The following is a 7643-nucleotide window of genomic DNA, read 5'->3' on the forward strand; positions in this document are numbered from 1 at the left end:
TTTTGTCCCCCCAGGTAAATGCCCTAAATAACTTTATCTTGGACCTAACAAATTCAAGGTGACATCTAGAGCCACATGGGTGAGCTACGTAGCTATACTGACACTCTTATAATCATACAAAAAAGTATATGATTTCATTTCTCTAATTTTTCATTCTATCTATCTATCTAGGACTTGCCTAATAAAACTGGTAAATGACACTGTTTCAGTTACAATTCTGTAATTAACTTAAAATTCCAGCCTAAAGAAAAAAATGAAAGCTACAATTGGTATCTCCATATTTAATTTGTTTTTTCTTAATCATTATTTAAATGGGGGTTAAATCTCTTAAAACTAATGTATTGCTAACATTTGTTGACTTCACTATTTTATCTAAAATTACTAAACTTTCAGTTTATTTCTTGTGCCTTATTATAAAAAACTAAAATTGAATGATACCTTACCTAGAAAATAAAATATTTTAGATACTTAAATAATTTGCTATAAAAATATTTAAGTCAACACTAATATCAGTAGTGTGTACCTGTGTAACACCAAACTTTAGTTCTTTTTACACACTGGAAGTTCAGATATTCTAAAGTTACTCTTTTTAACTTCTCTTAACAAATTGAAGATTGTTTAAGCTAAAAATCTTGGTCCTTTTGGGCCCTCCCTTACCAGGGAGGGCGCAGCGCACTAAAGCACAGCACTAAGAATCTAAAGCCACCTCAGCATGAGTTCGATCCCTGCTGCAGGTGACCCACACGGTGTGGCAGACCTCTCCTGATCCACCTGCTGCTCCCCTCAGCAGTGTGCTTTGTCAGTCAGCCTGTTCTGCTCCCCACTCTGTCTCTGGTGAATCCTCTCACCCCCTGTACCTCTGGCCTGTACCCCAATTCTGTATGCATAAATAAATAAATTTTTAAAAAATCTTGATCCTTTTACCATCGGGTCACTTAAAAAAAAAAACTTATCGTTATCAACATTGTAAACCTTGTCAATGTATATTCCCAAAAATCCTTGTCATTCCTGAGTAAATATTTTATAAGAGGCTATTCCCAAAACTCCTTCTCATTCCTGAGTAAATATTTTATAAAAGTCTACTTTAAGCTTACCGGGCTCTGACACATTAACAACTTTATAACAATTGGCTGAGTCCAGCTCTAGGAATTCCCACTTAAGCTCTTTCTGAGCTGTTTGCCTCTCTAAAAGGTGACACAGCCCCAGCCTCTTGTCACTAGGACAAAGCAAAGCAACGATTAACATTCTCAACAACCGCCTTCATGCCTCTGGTTTAGATAGGTGGGACCCTAAAATATCTCTCTCATTACTTAACTTTAAATACACCCCATTCTCCTACAGGAATTATTGGACAATTAACCTCACATTTTTGCATTATTGAATGTCTCTTTCTTCCCTCCCAGTCTAAAAATCATCTATTCAGTTATTTTTTTCAAACACGTTCTTTGATACAAAAAGGTCGTTTTTGTTGTCTGTCGTCTGTCTGTCGTCTGGCTATGCCCCTGGTTCTGTTAACACAGGCCTCTCCAAACAGGAAATAGAATGGCTCCTCACTCAGTCATGGCAATTTCAAATTGTTTTCCAGGATTATGTCGGATCATTCTTTTATTTAACCTCCCCTGATAAACATGTTCAATCCCTACAGCTTCTACCTATTCATCCCTTCAGTATCGTGGCCAATTCTCTCACTTCCCAGGCTCTTGCTATATTCGTAGCTGGTTCGTCCACCACAGGTCATGGAGCCCTGGTCTGGCACACAAACGGTGATGCCCCTTGGCAAACCGCCTACACTGCACTTTCCTTCCGCCCAACGTGATGAACTGGCTGCTGTTATTTTGTCACTTTCCTTGTATCCTTCACAATCACTTAATATCATCTCTGACTCATTCATTATATGTTACCTACTTGGTACAAGATATCCCCTCGGCCTACCTAACACTAATACTGATGAAGCCCTATTATCAGCTTTTGTGTCTTTACAGACTTTACGTCATCAACATACTCATCCCATTTTTGCTGGTCACATTTCTAGTCATTCCAGCCTACCAGGCCCACTACCCAAAAGTAATACATCGCTGTCACTGCCCTTAGGGTATTTAACATATTTGCAGATCCTATAACTAGCCACCCCTTCATTCCTCAAGGAGCCTGAAGTCCAGCAAAAGCATTCAACATCCCCCTCACACAGGCACAGGATATTGTTCGAGCTTGTGCTGTCTGTCAATGCTCCCGTCCCACTTATCTTTCAGGTGTTAACCTGCGCAGCACCCAAGCCAATGAATTATGGCAAATGGAAGTCACCCACTACCCTTCCTTTGGTCACTTAACTTGTGTCCATGTTACAATAGATACCTCTTTAGGGTTTCTGGCCCAAGGAACATTCTCATAGCTATTGTAGAACGTGCTAATGAACTCCTTAAACTTTTCTTAAAAACAAACCAACCAAGCAAACAAACAAAAAATCGGAGAAAGTTCTTCCCCTCATACACAAAAGCTCTATTCATATTAAACCATTTATAGCACAGAGGCACAGATTGGAACCTAATCACTCCAGTGCACTCCATTTCTCAGAAAATGGTCATAAACCTTTAGCAATACACAAACAACTGCCTGATCCTAACTGGCTAGGCCCAGCTCCCTTAACCTCCTGGGGAGGAGGGGAGGCAGCAGTCTTGTCCCCACAGTGTGTTCGGTAGATTCCGGCCTGCTGCGCTAAACCTTACCAGAGTCAGCACAGCCCCACGAACAATCTCATCCCAAGGACGCAGAACCTGAGACAGACCTCTCCAGTGATGGAGAACCACTCTTCAAAGAGAAGCACAAACCCTGACTCTCCGGCCCTAACATGGGGACAGGCCAAACGCTTCGCAGCACCAGTGGTAACGCTACTAGCCCAGCAGGGAGGGAGTCCCTGCCACTCCAACTCACTTCTTTGTGGCCTTCGTGTCTTTTCTCGCAGCCAATAGCAACCTGGTAGTTTTATTTCTCTTAATCTTACTACCCTCTGCACGAGCCCATGCTAGATGGGACCATGTCACGAATCCCCCGGCCTCTCAATCATAGAATGACCCAGAACCACCTGTGGGCACCAATGTCCCTCCCCTCTAGTTGGACCAGCCATACCTGGTGATGTGACTATGCCCCCCACCCATAGCCTAACTGCTCCCTGGACTGTTCACTCACCAAATTATCCACTTTGGTTTTTGTCCAGTACAGACTGTGCCACACCCATCTCCATACTGTGTTCCAATTTCTTAATGGTATAGGAATGAAATCCTTCCAAACTCTTGTGATCAAAGTAGCTGTTAATCACCAAATCTTCATCCACACAGTAAACATGGGCGTTTATTTCCTCTTCATTAAGGATCGGTCCAGGTCTCCACCAGTACCTATACGCCACAGCCCTCAACATATACTAAACAACGCCCTCTTAAGATGGAAACTTTGCCATGATACTTAATAACACTCTTACCTTTCTAGAAGGTGAATGTATCTTACAAAACTGGGGACCAAAAGGGCTCATGGTCCAAGAAAAAACAAACCTTACAAGGGACGCCCATGGAACTGGACAATGCCGTATGTATTCCAAAACGCTCCTCCTATTGTTCTTATCTGTACTACAACTCCAGGGCCAGGGCGCCCTGGGGGGCCTGGCTGAGCAGGAGAAAGGGCAGCTCTGGGCGCCTGCGCTCAGCCCTGTGGCCACACGGGGGCGCTGCTGTGCTGCTCTGGTTCTGGCTGAGCCCCAGGACTGGGCGGGTCTGAGTGGGCAGAGTGGGTTGTCCAGCGGGGCGGTGTCCTGTGTGTGAGGTCTCGATCCTTTCTCCGAGGACCCCTCTCCTCAGTCTCTCATATCCATACCTGGTGAAACTAAAAAGTGGATATTGTTTTTCTTCTACAATCTGTTACTTTACGGGGGAATATTTTTTAAAATAACATTAAAAATATTATTATACTTGCAGAAATGCAGAGGCATCTCACCCTGCTCCCCACACTGTGAACTGATACAGGGCACCTGTGCAGTTAATGGATCGATCGTTCCCTTTCCTGTCCCAGGATCCCATCCAGGATCCCATCACGTTCAGCCATGTCTCCTTCAGGCGCCTCTGCTGAAACAGTTTCCCAGACTTTCAGGTTTTGACGACATTGACACTGGAGTCCTGCTCTGGAACCGTGTCCCTGAATTTGAGAGGTGTCACTGGGGCTGTGATTTTGAGGAAGAAGAGGACAGAGTTAAGGTGTTGCTCTCCATTCAGCAAATCACATGACTCCCCTCCACCCCCACCCCCACCCCCATTTCTTAGTTACCGCTGTCCTTGGGAGGGAGTCACTGAGGCAGCGTCCACTGAGTGGATGGTTGCTGTAAACAGTTACATGCAGGCTGTGGTGCAGGTATCAAGTTTTAAACTGTGTAAGTAGCAGGACAGTGACCGTGGCCTACAGGGTCAGCCTGTATTTGGCTTTTAAAAAAATACCTTCAAGGCCCTCGCTGGCAGCACAGTGGGTTAAAGCACAGCACTAAGAAGCTAAAGCCATTTCCACATGAGTTTGATCCTCGACTGCCCAGGATGTGACCCACATGGCGTGGCAGACCTCTCCTGACCCGCCAGCTGCTCCCCTCAGCAGTGTACTTCGGAGATCAGCCTGTTCTTCTCCCCACTCTGTTTCTGGTGAAGCCTCTCACTGCTCCTGCACCTCTGGCCTGTATCCCAGTTCTGTATGAATAAATAAGTACATCTTAAAAAAAAAAAAAAACTTTTATGGGCCCTCCCTGGTGGTGCAGCAGGTTAAAGCACAGCACTAAGAAGCTAAAGACACTTCAGCATGAGTTCGATCCCCGCCTGCCCCGGAGGTGACCCTCTGGGACTAGCAGACCTCTCCTGACCCTGCCTCTGCTCCCCTCAGTAGTGTACTTCTTCTCCCCGTTCTGTCTCTGGTGAATCCTCTCACCGGCCCTGTACCTCAGATTTTTTTTTTTTAATCTTAAAAAACAATACTTTCAAAAATCCCCCCTAGGGGCTGTGCCAGTCTGCATCTTGCCAGCGATGGGTGAGGGTCCTAGTTCTCCTCATTAGAACGTGACATTTTAATTTTCGCCTTCTAATAGGTGAGTGATGACATAATATTTTTATCTCTTTCCCCAAATCCCCCTTGACTTTATCACTAATGGGGGCACCTTCTGGGACCCAGAGATGTGGTCCCTGCCCCTCCCTCATACTCCTGCACCCCTTGGGAGTCCCAGCTCTCCCCACCCAGTAAGTGGGCTGTCTGGGGTGCCGGCCCCTCTGGCTTCCCTGGCAGCTTCTCCAGGAAACTCCCCTGTGCGTTTCTCTGCTGGCCGTTCAGAGTCTGGCTTTGTCCACTCCAGGGAAAGACCTGGCAGTGTCCTTCACACTGTGGTGACTTTGCCCAGACCCAGGGACTCTGGGATGTGCTGACCACGTCAGACACCTGTCACCTCACACTGGGTGCAGGAGAGAGTGAGCCCAGACACAGCTGGGGAGACCCTTCAGCCTCCCCTTCTCTCCCCACTCCCCCCACTCACAGCCCCTTCATCTCCCCCAGTTTCATGATGTCCCAGCACAATGGGGAGCAGGTCAAGAGACTCACCCCTACCCCACAGTTCCTCAGAGGGGGTGCTTCCTGAAGGCTGCCCCCCACCCAGGCTCAGGGCTCCCCAGCAGAGCCAGGGCTGCTCAGAGTGTGATTCTAGAACACTCTTCCAATTACACAGCTCACCTGCTTCAGGACAAGCTCGGCTGTCCCCACAGGAGAGTCTTCCCTGAAGAGAGTATTTCATGGGACACCCGGCTCTCTCATCTCTCCCTGGTTCTGCCTCTCTAAGAGGGGTTGTGCCACTCTGCATCTTGCCAGCAATGGGTGAGGGTCCCGGTTCTCCACGTCAGGCAGTGACATTTCCATTTTCGCCTACTAATAGGTGAGTGATGACCTGACATTTTTGTCTGTCTTTCTCCAAATCCCCCTTGACTATGTCACCTAGTGGGGGCACCTCCTGGGACCCAGAGATGTGGTCCCTGCCCCTCCCTTGCACTCCTGCACCCCTTGGGAGTCCCAGCTCTCCCCACCCAGTGAGTGGGCTGTCTGGGGTGCCGGCCCCTCTGGCTTCCCTGGCAGCTTCTCCAGGAAACTCACCTGTGCATTTCCCTGCTGGCAGCTCAGAGTCTGGCTGAGGGAAAGACCTGGCTGTGTCCTTCCCAATGGGGTGACCTTGCCCTGACCCAGGGACTCTGGGATGTGCTGACCACGTCAGACACCTGACCCCTCACACGGGTGCAGGAGAGAGAGGCCAGACACAGCTGGGGGGACCCCTCAGTCTCCCCTTCTCTCCCCACTACCTCACTCACAGCCCCTTCATCTCCCCCATTGTCCAGATTTCATGATGCCCCAACATAATGAGGAGCAAATCAGAAGACTCACCCCTGACCCCACAGCTCCTCAGGGGGGTGCTTCCTGAAGGCTGCCCCCCCCCAGCCTCAGGGCTCCCCAACAGAGCCAGGGCTGTGCAGAGGGTAATTCTAGAACACTCTTCTAATTACACGGGCCTCAGCTCACCTACTTCAGGACAAGCTTGGCTGTCAACCACAGGAGAGTCTTTCCTGAAGAGAGTATTTCATGGGACACCCGGCTCTCTCATCCCTCTCCTGGTTCTGTCCCTCTAAGTCACATTTTACTGTGTGACCCTGACTGGTGACAATTCTTGTTTATTGTCAGCTATTCAGTCACCATGCCGTCTCTGAGGCGAGGGGCTTCACTCCCGTGTGTTGAAATTCCCCATGTTGTCGAGCCAGTGCCTACATACGGCAGGTGTGGACCAGGTCTGTGCAGGAGGCCCAGTGTCTGGGCCAGAGCCCCTCAAGAGTCTGCCTGGGCGGCTCCCTGACGGGTGATGGGCTTCGGGCCTTGTGCTTGGAGGGGAGGACCCGCTCCCTGCTCACAGAGGAGGAGCCCAGCAGAGAGCCCACCGTGGCCAGCAGCCCTGGGCATCGGTGCTGGGTCAGACCCAGCTGCTCTGCAGACTCACTGGGGGCGCCTGGCCAGGGGGCGCTGTGGGCACTGCAGTCCTGGCCCAGACCAGGTCCAGATCTGCTGATTTTGCCCCATAAAAGTGGGGCTCAGCTAGTGTGGGTCTTGGGAGTCCCCCTGTGACCCTTGACCTCCTGAGACTGTGGGGGGCTGAGGGCTGTGAGTTGAGGGGGACTCAGACTGGGTTGTGAGGTTCCAACCCAGGGAGGGGTCTGGGTCAGGGCCCTGGGCTGCCCCCTGCAGGTGGCACAGGACTGTGCTCCCCTTCTCTGGGCCCTTTGATTCTCCCTGTCACCCTAACATAAGGTGGGCTTGCTCTGGAAGAGGGGGATCTACTTAATAACTTCTTTCCTTTTACTCCATGTGTGTTTGAATAACAGCACAGATCTAAGCATGGAGAACGCCTCACACTAAGTACAATGTACCATCAGTTATAGAGCTAACTCCTGTGTCACTATCACCCAGTTACAGCAGGACTCCCCCAGCCCCAGCCTGGGGCCCCTGGGCCTCTCCCCACAGACTACCCCTCTCCCAGGGCCTTCTGAGCTGACCCTGCCCTGCCCCCACCTGCTCTGTCCCTGCCCTCCATCCTCCTGGCC

The sequence above is a fragment of the Condylura cristata genome, unplaced genomic scaffold (genome assembly GCF_000260355.1).
Source record: "Condylura cristata isolate star-nosed mole 26May11 unplaced genomic scaffold, ConCri1.0 scaffold00067, whole genome shotgun sequence".
NCBI classification, from domain to species: Eukaryota; Metazoa; Chordata; class Mammalia; order Eulipotyphla; family Talpidae; genus Condylura; species Condylura cristata.